Source organism: Ceratotherium simum, chromosome 34 (genome assembly GCF_057802395.1).
Source record: "Ceratotherium simum simum isolate JZ-2026a chromosome 34, ASM5780239v1, whole genome shotgun sequence".
Classification (NCBI taxonomy): domain Eukaryota; kingdom Metazoa; phylum Chordata; class Mammalia; order Perissodactyla; family Rhinocerotidae; genus Ceratotherium; species Ceratotherium simum.
The window spans coordinates 24,453,619-24,470,436 of NC_141933.1; the positions used below are offsets into that span (position 1 = coordinate 24,453,619).

At 34.5% G+C, this 16,818-nt stretch overlaps 1 long non-coding RNA gene across 1 annotated transcript in view; it reads left to right on the forward strand.

Moving 5' to 3' along the window:
• Nucleotides 1-16,818, forward strand: part of LOC147912657 (uncharacterized) — a 133,690-nt gene that overhangs the window by 79,270 nt on the left and 37,602 nt on the right. Inside the window, exons 3-4 of the long non-coding RNA XR_015549750.1 lie at nt 176-310; nt 4,511-4,625. This is a non-coding gene — a long non-coding RNA (uncharacterized LOC147912657). The remainder of the gene's footprint in view (nt 1-175; nt 311-4,510; nt 4,626-16,818) is intronic.

Here is a 16,818-nt window from a genome sequence, read left to right on the forward strand (position 1 = left end):
ATGTATATATAAATTTTATATATGTATAATTATATATATACGCATTATAAATTATATATAATTTAATGTTAATATTGACTACTGATTATCTTCTGATAAGCTCATGGCACAAATTGTTCAGGAAATTTCCACTACCACACAAATGTTTATCGCTGCTTTCTTTTCTTTGTTCCAGGAGACATGCTTGCTCTGTGGTTCCTGGTTCCAAGAAACGAAATGTTGCAAGACTTAGCTATCTGCACTGGAACAGTCTGAGCATTGCTTTCCATTCAGCGCTCCTGAAAGAAAGTACAAGGAATAAAGAGAGAAGGTAACATTAAAAATTCTGTTATGGTCTTTGACCAATTTTCTAAAAAAACAAACAAACAAACCTCAGTGTACAAAAGTTAGAGTCAAATAAGGAAAGTGTGATTATTTTGATGATAGAAGGCCTTATCCATCATTCCTTTAAAATGCTACTCCACAAAGATATGGGCTTTGGAGCTATTTTTGAAATCATTAATATAAAGAGTCATTGGGACCACCAAAGTTTATGTATATATGTCACCAGAGAAGCTTTGTGAAAACAAATTTCTCCTCCAAACCAGTCAGATAAACCTTTCCATCTGCCCTATTTTTGAACATTATCTAATCTAACATTATTTTCTGATCAAATATATAGAGGACTTAAAGAGATACAATTGGCATTGGAAAGAACATCTGATTTAAGATCCCGTGTTAGAGTATTGTTGTTTACTTCATTCTTTTACTACAAATAGGGCTGCATTCATATAAATTTTGTGAATGTTGTGTTGAGTGTCATAGATGCGCTCAAAAAGGAAGCCACTCCCTCTACTCAAGGAAGTTGGAGTTCATATGTGTGCAGTGGTCTTGTGTTTTGAGTATTTTTAATACACTTCTGATTTTAAATAGTCTGTACCATATTCCCCATAAAAGATCAAAATATTTTAGAAAAATCTATTTTCCACATCCAAACTTCTCTAAGACTTTCTTATACAATTGACATAGGCTCAAAATTCTTTTGGAAAATCCATTGTAGTTCTGGGTTAAAAAAATTGTGATCAAGGGAAACATAACTATATAGTGAAATATAAAGTCATAAGTATCTTAAAAGTGGTGCAAATGAAACACTGTTGCTTTTCAGAAATAACATATCTTGTAGGATCAGGGAGGACCGTATGGAAGCAAAGGAATTTGGAGCAGACCTTAGATAGTATTGATAGTGACAGTTGATGATTACCTAGCACGAGTTGTCTGCATAATTGTTTATATACATTATCTCAATGTGTTCTTCAACTCTTGTGAAGTAGCTTCTATTATTCCTGTTTAAGAAGTGAAGAAAAGAGACATTAAAAGGATATGTCATATACCTAATTGGGGATGGAACTTGGGCTTGAAGGCAGGTATGTTTAGCTCTAAACTCTGTGTTTAAATTCACTATATTGTACTTTAGTAATGCAAAGTATATTACTAAATATACTTGAGAAAGTATTTGAGATAGTGGAAGCAACAGGAGCAAAGATACAGAGACTGGAAAGCACAGGAAACAGTCAACAGAGAGCAGTTGATTTTGTTGGAGCTATTGGTATATGGGAAATGAGAAACAAATTTGGAAATACCACTTGGGGCCAGATGGCAGAGCCCTGAATACCAGGCTCAAGATGCCAACTCTTATCTTAGATGATAGAAAGAGTTATTGGCAATTAGCGCTAAAGAGGAATTGGGATAAGTATATAAGATGCTGGAGACTGAGAGATTAATTGTAAGGTTAGGACTTTGATCCAGGAAAGCTACAATGAAGGTCTGAACTTAGAGGTGGGTGGAGGAGGCCAGGACATGGAATGAACTACCGAGGTGCAAAGATGAGACCATGTGACTTAGTGAGTAGACACAGGCTCCTTAGGAAGAGAAGCCCATTTAAGATGGAACATCATGATTTTGGACACTGATTGGGACACCCAGGTGGACATTTCCAGGAGACATTTGGAAGATTTTGCTTTAGACCATCAATCACCTGTCTGATTAGAAGAAGAATGCTGTACCAAGCTTTATGAGTTAATGAAGATGAGGCAGAAATAAAATCAACATTCTTTTTTCTAGGAAAGACACTGTTCTAGGTGATTTACCATAATAATCCTATGAAATAGGTAATATCAACTCCATTTTACTAAATAATAGAGCTAGGATTCAAACTTAAGTCTCTTTCACTGAGGGGCCTGAAATCATTAATCTTTGAAATTATCATTCATTTATTCATTCATTATTTATTTATTGGGCATTTATTTTGCACAAAGCATTGCTCAATCTCCAAGAAAAACTGTTGTGTGAAAAAAGCGGTAGTCCAATATGATGCTGTTTATGTACATTTTTAAAAGAAAAACCCACAAAATAGTGCTGCATATTTTCTATGGATACATTTAAAAAGGGTCTGGAGAAACACACAGTAAATTGGTAACAGTGGTTACATCTGAGGAAGGAATCAAGATAGAGAGTGAAATAAAATTTATGTTTAATGTTTTAATTATTTATATGGAAATACATTCATGTATTATTTGTGTATTTAAAATTTAATTTTAAGATGAATATTTCTGCCTGAAAATGACTTTCCATGCAGACATGATTTTGATATAAGGAGTTTGAATTAAGTGAGGAAATAGGATGAGTTTATAGAAATTCTTTAGAACAACTTTTATGTTAAGTAAGAGACGTAGTTTTTTTTCATGACTGGTTGCTGGTCACTTCTGAAAAAAGTCAAGCAAGCTCCTGCTAACAACTCCATGAGACACAGCCACGTGGGCAGACCTCATTTTTCTGAGGAATGTGACAGGTTATAGGGGGGAAATTGGCTATAACTTGGTCATTCTTAAGGTTGGAATCACCAAAAGCTGACTGAGTTCTTTCGTTAAGTGGGCTCAGGCACGAGATTGGGGTTCTCTTCTTTTGAGCTTCCCCACTGGGGACCTCTTTTAACCACCTTCAGCCCCATTCACACCCCACCTTGGATCAAAGCTCCAGTAGTAATTAGCTTTTGCCAGGTATTCTTATTTAGGCCTGATGGGTTTTCAAATATGCCGTTCGTTTTCTTTTACTGTGTTTCTTTTCCTCTTAACTGCTTAACCTTCCTCATCCTTCAAGTCTCAGTTTAAATTCCACTTCCACCAAAACATCATCTGCATCCCACCTCTCAGTCTAGATTGAATATTCCTTCATGTGCCCCCATAGTCCTCTACTTCCCATGCCTTGCACTCCCCTGGCTCATATAAGACGTTTCTTCACCCTGGCCGGACACGAAAATTACAAGGAAGCTTTTAAAAATATAACTGTCTGGGCTTCACCTCAGACCTATTTGCATCTGAATCTTCAGGATTGTATCTAGGTATTTATTTTTGTATATAGTGCCCATCATATAATTGCAGCTAATACTTCTTGATATTAGCTGCATTAAGGAGAGGGGCTCTGGTTATCTGCAGCTGTTTGCTTCACTGATACTGAATACTTTTTTTCACCCTCATCAGTAGTTCTGCCCTTCCTGGATTCACCAGGATAATGTCATAAAGACAGAGATCAATCTGGCTTGCTTAATTTAAGACACTTTTTTTTTTGATGTTTTCTGGGTCCCGGAAGTAGACAATGGAACATTTCAAATGAGGCTCAATTAATAAATATTTACAATAGCTTATGCAGAGCAGTCTGTTATTGCAACAAAGCAGTCTTTCGCTGTCCATTCTAGTTCATCCCCTTCCTATCACCATACCAACTCATATCTGATAATAGCAGTAGGATGAGGCATTACTTGGACAAGGAAAGGCATAAAATATTCAGTTCCATCCTCTGGAGTCTTATTCTTTATCTCGTGGGCTCTTAATGTGCAGCGTCTGCCAATCAACATTCAACTAGGTGTTCTTGGACCCAGACACTCTTCATACCTTGGTGTCCAGGATACTGCTCAAAATCTTGGGCATCCTTTCAACACTTACCATCCATAAATCAAAGAGTAGAAGAGCATAGCGTTTAAGAGCCCAAGTTCTGGAGCCTGGTTCTGGGTTTGGAGGGAAGCTCTGTCATTTCAATATCTATGTCCTTCTCTATGCTTCGGTGTTCCTGTCTGTAAAATGTGGAAAACATAGCACAGTATCTACTTCATAAACTGTTAGCAGGATTAATGAGTGAATATACATGAAGAACTTAGAAGATTATCCAGCACATTGTAAATGCTTTAAAAATATTGGCTATTCTACCCTCTAAGATTAGGCATTTACCTGGGTTACATAGATGTTACAGAAAAGTATGGAGAAGATAAAGAATGAACTAATGACAGATAATGTAAAACCACTAAAGATGAAATGGAGTACAAAATGTCATCGTATACATCAAAGAAGATTTAAAAAATGCAATTTGCTAAAGAGGATATCAACAAGAACAGATTTACTACTTTCACTGGCCTCTCACCAGACCTCCTGGGAAGGTCTTAGTAATCTTGTGTTTGTAATTTTGTATTCTTTTTCTTAAGGAGTCTACCTAAAATTATATAAACTTGAGGATTCATAAAACCTGGATTTTGTAAATCAAAATGCAAAACACTGTTCAGGAGGACAAAACAGAAGAGGAATTTAGGCCATGGTGAGGTAGGTATATGAAATATCACATTGACTACTGACTTTTGCCTTTTAAGCTGGGCCTCAGAATAACTTACCACAATTCCAGTTTTATATGCCTTTTTTTGAAACTCTTCTAACAACTTCCTAAAGGAATCAGTTTGCCCCATGTATGGACATGTTAACGCTTATTTTTTCCCCCTTAATTATCTTAATCTTAAAATATGAGGAAGAATCAATGAACTATCCTGATGGAGGAAGAAAAGTTAACAGCAATTTTAATGAGCGTAACTGTAGCAGGATTTGTAATAACCCTAAAAAGATAGTGAAGTCACTTCTTTCTCCACTTGACTCTCTCACCTTCTGTGAATGGCTTTAAGTGCTGATTACAGGTGATTAATTACCTACTGGAAGGCTTTCTCCAGCTCATCTTCTTATCCCTAAACCAACTGCAGTCTGAAGAGTACAGTGAGATTCTAAATGTATAAAAGATAAAATGATCTTTTCTATGATGTGAAGTGCTTACAAGACAGAATTTGATGAAGAACATCTGGCTAGAGCTTTTACACCAGCACGGGGAAAGGCGAATGAGTTGTATTAGGCTGGCCTTGAATATTTCATCTAAAATGACAGAGAATGTGGTGATCCATGCCACAAACGAGACACTTATACTACTACAAGGCAGTGGGTTTTTGCCTGGAACCACTCTGCAGAATGCAGTGTAGGAAGGAAGAGCCAGGATAGAGCCTAGTGGTGTCACTGAACTGAGTATTCAGAGTTCAGAGTTTGGGGCTAACAAGGAAATTGGAATTTGCTGGGTGGAAGGGGAACTGGGGAGATGAGAGTTATACAGGGAAGGAAAATCAGACATCTGCATAGGGGTACCCTTGATTCTTTGGCCAATTACTAATCTATGCGTGCACAGAGTGAGATTCCATAGGGTCCAGCAAAGAACAACTCCTGGAGGAAGAACAAGCACTGGGGAGTTGTGAGCTGACCTGAGCTTGCACAGTGCTGGGAGACATTCACATCACATAGTCAGAGTAGAGACCTTGTTGAACACCCCGGACACTTGGTAGAGAATGTAGAGAGGCCACGCTCCAGAAGTAGGACTAATTTAGCCCTAGAGTAAATGATATTCTGGAACCACTCTGACATATCACAAAAACAAGACTTAAAAGGATCAAGCAAACTATAGGTAAATGTACTGCCTTCTGGAACAAAACCCAATATTCTATTCAGGAAGACAACAAAATCCAGATGCACAACAATGTAGCATCCATTACATCCATAATACAGCTAAAATATATGAGAGATGTGAAGAAGCAGAAAAATGTGTCCCATAACCAGAAAGATAATCGCTTAATAGAAACCTGTCTCCAAATTATAGATATGATAGAATTATCAGATGAAGATTTTAAAATAGTTATTATAAATATGTTCAAGGATATAAAGGAAAATATATATACCTATGATTAGGAAAAATAATTACAATATAGAAATGGAAAATGTAAAAAAATCCTAATGGGATGTATAGATGAGAAATGTAGTATCTGAAATTACAACAAAAGTGCTAGATAGGATTAATATCAGATTAATCCCTGCAGAACAAAATATTAGTAAATTAGTAGAAAAGGGCAAAATAAACTATACAAAGCAAATGAAGAAAAGCTGACAATAAATGAACAGAGCTTCAGTGACTTATACTATTCCTGAGTTTATATAAGTGGTCCTATGTATGTGTAATTTGGTGTCACAATAGGAGTGAAACGAGAGATTTTGGGTCAGGAAAAAAAAGAAAGAAACTTTCAGGATATCAGGATTGAAAAAATTCCAAATTTCATAAAAAATCTGGAGCCCATATTTATGAATATCAAAAAAAGAAGACGAACTGAAATGAAACCATATGCAAGTACATTATGATCAAACTGCCGAAAAAAATTGATAAAGAGAAAATATTAAAAGCAGCCAGACAAAAATAGCACATTATATGCAGAGAAATAGTAATAAGAATGATTCTGTCTACTCATCAGGAAAAAATATAAGCCAGAAGACAAAGAAATGACAACCTTCAAGTACTGAAAGAAAAAATTATATCCTAGAATTTTATATAGAGTGAAAATATTCTTCAAATGTGAAGGCTAATGAAAGCAAATAAAAACCAGTTTTAGAAAAACAAAAGTGAAAAGAATTTGTCACCAGCATATGAAGTGTTAAAGGAAGTTCTCCATGTTGAAGGTAAATGTGGAGACCAGTTGGAAATTGGGATATATATAAAGTAAAGAGGAGCAATGGAAATGGTAAGTTGGTGGGTAAATTAATTTTTTTCTCTTATTTTAAAGTTTATTTAAATGATACTTGACTGTAAAAGAAAAATGATAAAAATGTACTTATACATCTTATAATATGTGCAGAAGTAAAACTTATAAGAATAACAGAAGAATGGAAGGGTTGAAAATAGAAGTACACTTTGTAACGTTATTATAACTGAAGTGGTATAATATTAACTGAATTGATGTGATGTTATTTGAAGGTAGAATGTGCTACATTAAAGACATATATTTTAAACCCCAGAGAAACCACTAAAAAACAAGTTATAGCTAATAAAACATTCCAAGACAAGGTAGATTGTCAAATATTGCTTAATAAATAAAAAGAGAACCAGGAAAGGAGAGAAATAAGAAATAAGGAACAATCAGGACAAAAAAATCCATAGCATATTAGACTTAAAATCAATCATATAAATCACCATTTTAAATACCAATAAATCATTTCAACTAAAAAATGTATTCTCAACACTAACAACGAAGTAGCAGAAAGAGAAATTAAGAATACCATCCCATTTACAATTGCAACAAAAAGAATAAAATACCTAGGAATAAACTTAACTAAAGAGGTGAAAGATCTGTACACTGAAAACTATTAAACATTGCTAAAAGAAATTGAAGAAGACACAAAGAAATGGAAAGATATTCCGTGCTCTTGGATTGGAAGAATTAACATAGTTAAGATGTCCATACTTCCTAAAGCCATCTATAGATTCAATGCAATCCCTATCAAAGTTCCAACAACATTTTTTCACAGAAATAGAACAAAGAATCCTAAAATTTATATGGAACAACAAAAGACCGCGAATAGCTAAAGGAATCCTGAGAAAAAAGAACAAAGCTGGAGGTATCACACTCCCTGATTTCAAAATATACTACAAAGCTATAGTAACCAAAACAGCATGGTACTGGCACAAAAACAGACACACAGATCAATGGAATAGAATCGAAAGCCCAGAAATAAACCCACACATCTATGGACAGCTAATCTTTGACAAAGGAGCCAAGAACATACAATGGGGAAAAGAAAGTCTCTTCAACAAATGGTGTTGGGAAAACTGGAGACCCACATGCAAAAAAATGAAAGTAGACCCTTACCTTACACCATATGCAAAAATTAACTCCAAATGGATTAAAGATGTGAATGTAAGACCTGAAACTATGAAACTTCTAGAAGAAAACATAGGCAGTACGCTCTTTGACATCGGTCTTAGCACCATCTTTTCAAACACCACGTCTGACCAGGCAAGAGAAACAATAGAAAAAATAAACAAATGGGACTACATCAAACTAAAAAGCTTCTGCACAGCAAAGGAAACCATCAACAAAACGAAAAGACAACCTAACAATTGGGAGAAGATATTTGCAAACCATACTTCTGATAAGGGCTTAATCTCCAAAATATATAAAGAACTCATGCATCTCAACAACAAAAAAACTACCAACCCAATTAAAAAATGGGCAAAAGACCTGAATAGACATTTCTCCAAAGAAGATATACAGATGGCCAACAGACACGTGAAAAGATGTTCAAAATCACTAACTATCAGGGAAATGCAAATCAAAACTACAATGAGATATCACCTCACGCCCGTCAGAATGGCTATAATTAACAAGACAGGAAACAACATGTGTTGGAGAGGATGTGGAGAGAAGGGAACTCTCATACACTGCTGGTGGGAGTGCAAACTGGTGCAGCCACTATGGAAAACAGTATGGAGATTCCTCAAAAAATCAAGGATAGAACTACCATATGATCCAGCTATTCCACTGCTGGGTATTTATCCAAAGAACTTGAAAACACCAATTTGTAAAGGTACATGCACCCCTGTGTTCATTGCAGCGTTATTCACAATAGCCAAGACTTGGAAGCAACCTAAGTGCCCATCAAGGGACGAATGGATAAAGAAGATGTGGTATATATACACAATAGAATACTACTCAGCCATAAGAAACGATGAAATCCAGCCGTTTGTGACAACATGGATGGACATTGAGGGTATAATGCAAAGTGAAATAAGTCAGAGGGAGAAGGTCAAATACCGTATGATTTCCTTCATTAAGTAGTAGGTAATAACAACAATAAACAAACACATAGGGACAGAGATTGGATTGGTGGTTACCAGAGGGGAGGGGGGGAGGGAGGAGGGTGAAAGGGATAATTCGGTACATGCGTGTGGTGATGGGTTGTAATTAGTATTTTGGTGGTGAACATGATGTAATCTATGCAGGAATAGAAGTACAGTGATGTACACCTGAAATTTTTACAATGTTATAAACCAATGTTACTGCAATAAACAAAAAATTAAAAAAAAAATGTATTCTCAGATTGGGTAAAAAGACCAAAACCCAGAGGAAGATGGGGACGGATGTTAGCCCAGGGCCAATCTTCCTTGGCAAAAAGAGAAGGATTGGCAAGGATGTTAGCTCAGGGCTGATCTTCCTCACACACACAAAATATATATATATGGGGCCAGTGCGGTGGTGCAAGTGGTTAAGTGCATTCACTCTGCTCCAGTGGCCCAAGGGTCACAGCTTCAGATCCTGGGTGTGCACTGATGCACCACTTGTCAAAGCCATGCTGTGGTGGCGTCCCATATAAAGTGGAGGAAGATGGGCATGGATGTTAGCCCAGGGCCAATCTTCCTCAGCAAAAAAAAAAAAAGCAAAACCCAACCACATACAATATACAAGAGGGTCACATTAAATACAAAGACACAGATAGGTTAAAATGAAAAGAATGAAAGGAAGTTATACTATGTAAATACTAAGAATAGGAAAGCTGGAGTGGCTGTATTAATATTATATAAAATATTCCTCAGGATAAAGATTATTGTAAGAAATAAAGAGGAATATTTTATAATGATAAAATAGTCAATTTATTAAGATGTAACTATCAAAAATGTGTATGGACCTAATAAAAGTGTTTCAAAATACATGAAGCAAACTGATGGAAATGAAAGGAGAAATAGATGATTCCATAATTATTGTTGTAGATTTCGATATTTCCCTCTCAGTAAGTGATGCAGTAAGGATATAGAGGATTTGAATAGCACTATAAAACCATTCAACCTAATTGGTATTTACAGAACACTATACCTGACAACTGCAGAGTAAACATTATTGTCAAGCTCACATGAAACATTCACCAAGAAAGATTATATGCTGAGTTACAAAACAAGTTTAAATAGTTTTAAAATGATTAAAATTATTCATAGTATGTTAGTTAATCACAACCAAATGAACTTGAAAATTAATAAGAGAAAGTATCTGGAAAATCTCCAAATATTTGCAAATAAAAAACACACTTCTAAATAACTCATGGGTCAAAGAAGCAATCACAAGGAAAATTAGAAAATGTTTTTAACTGAATGAAAATTAAAACACAGCATATCAATTTTTTGTGTGTGTGGGTTGCTGCTAATACAATTTCTGGGGGAGATTTATACCTCTAAATGCTTAGGGTAGAAAGAAGAAAATGTCAAAATCCATGATCAAAACTTTTTCCTTAAAAAACTAACAATAAAATTAAAACAACTATAAGGAGGTAAATAATAAAGATAAGAGTAAATATCAATGAAATAGAAAACAATCAATGGAGAAAAGCAGTGGAAACAAAAGTTGGTTCTTTGAAAAGATTAATAAAGTTGATAAACCTGATAGACTAGACTCATAAAGAAAATTAGAGCAAAATCACAATTACAAATATCATTAATAATAAAGGGGGCATCACTAAGATCATAGAAATAAGGATAATAGAAGAATATCATGAAAAACTTTATGCCGGCACATTCAACATGGAGATGAAGTAGACAAATTTCTTGAAAATTGCAAATTACTAAAATTGACACAAGAAGAAATAGAAAATCTGAGTAGCCTAGTTCATTAGTTATTAAATTTATAATTCAAAATCTTCCCACAAAGAAAATTTCAAGCCTAGATACTTATGTGAGTATTTCAAGAAGAAATAATACCAATTTTACACAAACTCATTTTATGAGAGTAGTGTAACACTGATACCCAAACCAGACAACAATATTATAAGAAAATAATATTATAGACCAATATACTTCATAAATATAGATGCAAAAACTCTTAGTAATATATTAGCAAATCAGATCCATCAACACATGAGAAGGATAATACAGAATGCTCAAGTGGGGTTTATCCCAGCAATTCAAGATTGGTTTAACATTTTGAAAATTAATCAATGTAACTCATGGCATTAACAGAATAATGGAGAGAAATCATATGATCATTTCAAGAGATGCAGAGAGAGCATTTGACAAAATTTAACACCCATTCATGCTAAAAACTTTCAGCAAATTAGGAATTAAAGGGAAATTTCTCAACTTCATAAAAGCCATCTACCAAAATTACCTGCAGATAACATCGTATTTAGAGTTGCAAGTCTCAACTTTCCTACCCATTATCAGGAAAAAATAAGTGTCTTCTCTCTCATAAATTCTATAAGTGAATTCAGCAAGTTGTCAGGATTCAAGATCTATATACAATAATCAAATGTATTTCTATAGACTATAATGAACAATTAGAAAATGAAATAAAAATACCATTTAAAATTATCTCAAAAACATAAAAATTATTTAGGGATAAATTTAATAAAATATGTCAAAGATCTCTACATTGAAAACTACAACACATTGCTGAAAGAAATGAAAGAGCTAAGTAAATGGAGAGACACCATATTCATGGATTCAAAGTCTCAATATTGTCATGATGTAAATTCTCCCCAAATTAATACAAATTCCAACAGGCTTTTTTTTGGTTAGACATTGACCAGCTAATTGTTGAAAAATAAGATGTACACTTTATAATTTCAGGACTTACTATAAAGTTACAATAATCAAGAGCATGTGTTACTGAAATGAAGATAGACAAATAAATCAATGAACCAGATTAGAGATGCAAAAATAGAGCCAGTCTTGATGGCCTAGTGGTTAAAGTTCTGTGCTCACCACTTCCACAGAGCAGGTTTGCTTCCTAGTCATGGAACCACACCACCCGTGTGTCAGTTGTCATGCTATGGCGGCGGCTCACATAGAAGAACTAGAACAACTTACAACTAGGATATACAACCATGTATTGGGAATTTGGGGAAGAAAAAAAAAGGGGAAGATTGGCAACAGGTGTTAGCTCAGGGCAACTCCTTCCCTGCAAAAAAAAAAAAAAGAAGCAAAAATGACCCAGGCTTATATAATCAATTGATTTTCAATCAAGTTGCCCAAGCAATTGAAGTAAGAAAGAGCTTTACAACAAATGGTGCCACAACAGCTGGCTATTTATAAGAGAAAAGGTATTCCTTAACCCATACCTCATGCCATACGCAACATTTAATCCTAGATGGATCATCAACTTAAGTGTAGAGGCTAAAATTATAAAGCTTCTAGAAGAAACTGTAGGAGACTATTTTGTGACCTCAGGATTGGCAAAGATTTCTTAAATAGGAAGTACCAAAAAAGGAAAAAGAGAATGACAGAATGATTTCAGCAAAATTAAAATCTTCTGTTCATCAAAATGAATACATAGATTGGAGAATATATTTGCAATACATATATCTGACAGCTGTATAAACACATTGTACAAATCAGTAATCTAATGACAGGTAACCAGATTAAAACATGGGAAAAGATGAGCAGGTAATGGACAGAGGAAGATTTACAAATGGCCACTAAGGACATGAAAAATTGTTTAGCATCATCCGGAAAATGCAAATGAGTCATTAGGGAACTTCAACTTAAAAGAACAGTGAGATACTACGCTTGAATACTGACTGGAATGGCCAAAATTAAAAAGACTGACCATAGTAAATACTGTTGAGAATGGGGAGCAACCGCAACTCTCACATATTACTAATGGGACTGTAAAATGGTAAAATCAGTTTGTAAATCAATCTGGAAATTTCTCATGAAGTTAAACAAACACATACCCAATGACCCACCAATTCCATTTTTAGATATTTACCCAAGAGAGATGAAAACATATATATATTTCATATTTAGGACATTGCTCCATTTGGAGTCTACCTTCCTATATGGTATAAGATAGGGAGTGATTTCAGTTTTTTCTTTTTAAAAATTTTTACCTAGTATGACTACATTCTTAATTCTGTCTACTAAAATATTCAAAATCTCTTCGTAGATTTACAGTGACACTTTTATCATATATGAAGTCGCCATACATGTGTGTTGTCCCAATGCTAGATTTTTTGATTCCTACACAAATACCATACCTTAAAAATCTTCAATAGAAATATTCTTTTAAATAAAATAATTTTTAATCAAAGAAATATTTAGAAGTCCAATAGTTTTATGGATAAATAATGCAAAATAATCTTCTGGTAGACTTCCAATACGCACTACTCAGAGGCAAACTTTTTTTTCTTTTAGTTGTTTCTTTTGCTATTTATTTCCTTATTCATAAATGTGTTTGCTAACTATGTCTTGCTTTTCTCCTCTGCCAGACACTTTTCCCATCATCCCTTCAACTCCCTACAAGGTACATATTATTCCTACCTTCCCTCCCCAAACCCCCCTTTCAAGAAGACAAATAAACTAAAGTTCAGAGACACAATTAGCAAGAGTAAGAGTAGAATCTAGGTTTGTTTAACTTCAAATCTATATTCTTTCCATTAAACCAGAGATCAACAAACTTTTTATCTAAAGGAACAAATAGTAAATATTTTGGCCTTTGTGGACCATACAGTTTCTGTTGCAGCTACTCAAGTCTGCCATTGTAGTGTGAAAGCAGTTATAGATAATATATAAATGAATGGGTCTAGCTGTGTTCCAATAAAACTTTATTTACAAAAACAGGTAATGGGTTAGATTTGTCAACTCCTGCAGTAAACCACATTGCCTCTCTTTAAAAATGTGGTTTTTGAAATGAAGACATATCATTTAAATATAACCATTATCTTAAAAAAAGTATTCTCTCTATGTAGATGTATATTGTATGTGAAAATAAATTCATAACTAATAGTTGATGATGCTGGTCAGATATATCACTAGGTTCTCCAATGACTTATGTCTTTGTGCTATGGGTTTTGACTTGGACTCAAGATACTAGAGTAGACTAGTACTAGATACTAGAATAGACTTCTTCACCCAGTCTTTGTTTGAATGCTTTCAGTTCTATTTCCCAGATTTAATCATTAATAGTTTCCTATACCCTTAAAAAATATTTACACACATCCCAAAGGAGATTATCCTATGTATCTCTTCTGCAACCTCCCCTCCTCCCTCTCTCCCTTCTTTCCTTCCTTTGTTGCTTTCTTTCTTCCTTATACTCTCTCTCTCTTTCTCTTCTCTTGGAATTCCTATATTCAATACCAGCACAAATGAATTAGATTTAAAAGAATATGAATGACATTTTCTTCATGAAAACCATTACTTAACATAAAAAATTGAGCACCCCAAATATAATTTGGTTTTGAGAAAAATTAAGTTGCTAATATCACTTTGTATGAAATCAGTTTACTAGAAAATTAAGTACATTTTCTGTTAAACATAATAATGAATATCATTGAATGTATCACTCAGGCATAACTACAGTATAATTGTATTTAATACACAATTAAATATATTTTCTATTAAAGGTCAACAGCAGAGTTCATTGTTACATTTCTCGGGCAGATGTGCCATGCAATTAGGACTCTCTAGCTAAGTGAGTTGTACAAGGAACCAAACTCGTTGCTACCTCATAGAAACATTCCATTCCATTCCAATTGTAGACTGGAGACTTTTTTCCCCTTTCCTTTTCTTTGTGTATTCATCTCTTTTGAAAACTGGTGACTAGCAGAAGGGTCAGACCCTATTTTGGGGATCTTGGATCAGTATAAAACTTGATTCTTAAATAGTACTATATTCACTCTCACAGATGTCAGTCTGGACTTCTCCTTGGTATATTCACTTAGTAATTCTACCGATTGGTTTCAGGTTGCAAACCCAGGAAAAGATAAAATAAGCTTTTTGGCCTGAGGGAATTTTGGCTTCGCTTTCAGGTTCTTCTTGATTATGATGTCTTGCATCTCTTTCCTGCCTCTGTCTTCCCCTTTGGTCACTCCCACCCCATCTGCCTGGTTTGTTGCACTTCTCAATACTCTAAAATATCCCAGATTCAATTTTCTGCAAGCATAGCTTCTTGTCACACATTCCTTTTTCTTTCTCTGTACACCTATTCTTCACCTTTCTCCCTGTATCTTTAATCCTCTGCCAACCATAGTTTTGCGATTATCATTCATGAGGAAGAGGTTTAAAAAAATATCTGAGCAGAGTGAACTCTGAGGTTACCTTTATGTAGATTATGTAGTGTGTGTGCATATGTGCATGAATTATCTAGGTAGATAGGTTAATCCACTGTCACTAAAGTGGATGTGTGTAATGGATTGATTGTATTAAGATTCCCAATTAATGGCTTTCTTATATCCATACTTTTGCCATGCAGTTTTTAAAATGTTGTAATCCCTTCCCACTCTGACGCTGAGATTGGCCACGGGACACGTTTTAGACAATGGCATGTCATTAGTAAATGTAACACAAGCAGAGGCTTGAAAAGTGAATGTACATTTCCCTTGCCTTTTTGTACAATTGAGATTACTCAGTCTTACACCTGTGCCGTGTCATGAGAATAAGCCCAGGTTGGCCTGCTGGAGGGACCTCATGGAGCAAAGCTAAGCTATCTGTGCTGAGGCAATCCTAGGCCAGCAAGCCCTAAACTGACCAACCAGCTGACTGTAGATACATGAGTGAGCTCACCAAGACCAGCCATGCATGGCTTAGAGGAGTAGAACTATCTAAATAACACATACCCAATAGAAAATGATAAATAGTTGTTTTAAACCATTAAGTTTTTGAGTTATTTATTACCCAGCAGCAGCTGACTGAAACAATGTGGACTACCCATCTACATGTCAATTAATTTTAAAAAATAAGAAAAAAGGTCATATATTTATTTACATATTTACTATTTCTGATGTTACTCATTACTTTGTGTAGATCCAGAATTCTCTTTAGTATAATTTTCTTTCTGTCTGAAGGACTTCCTTTAATATTTCTCATAGTGATGGTCTATTGGTGATAGATTCTTTCAGCTTTTGTATGTCTAAAAGAAATCTTCATTTTGTCTTAATTCTTAGGAAATATCTGCTAGTATTTTCACTTAGTATTTTAAAAATGTTACTGTCTTCTGGCTTGCATTGTTTATGATAAGAAGTCTTCTGTAATTTTTATTTTTTTCCTCTGTCTTTTTTCTCTGACTGCTTTTAAGCTTTACTCTTTAAACTGGTTTTGAGCAGTTTGATTGTGATAGGCCTTGGTGTAATTTTCTTCGTGTTCCTTGTGCTTGAGGTTCATTGAACTTCTTGGATCTGTAGGTTTAGAATTTTCATTAAATTGTGATAATGTTTGGTTATTATTTCTTCAAAATTTTTTTCTGTGTTTCTTGTTTCCCCTTTCCAACTGGACTTCAATTACATGCATTTTAGTTTGTTTTTACATTTTCCCACAGCTCACTGATGCTATGTTCACTTATTTTCAGTCTTTTCCCTTCTGTGTTTCGTTTAATATAGTCTCAATTGCTATGTCTTCAAGAGCAGTAATCATTCTTCTACATTGTCTAAATGCTATTAATCCTATCAAGTGAATTTGTCATTGAAAATATTGAATTTTTCATCTCTAAAAGTTTGATTTTTTATATATGCCATATCTCTCCTTATCATGCTCACTTTGCTCAACCTTCTGAAACATATGAGGTATATTCTTAATAGCTACTTTGGTGTCATTGTTTACTAATTCTATCATCTGTGCCATTTCTGGGTCTGTTTGTATTGATTGATTTTTCTTCTCATCATGATTTCTTATGTATGTATATTTCTTATG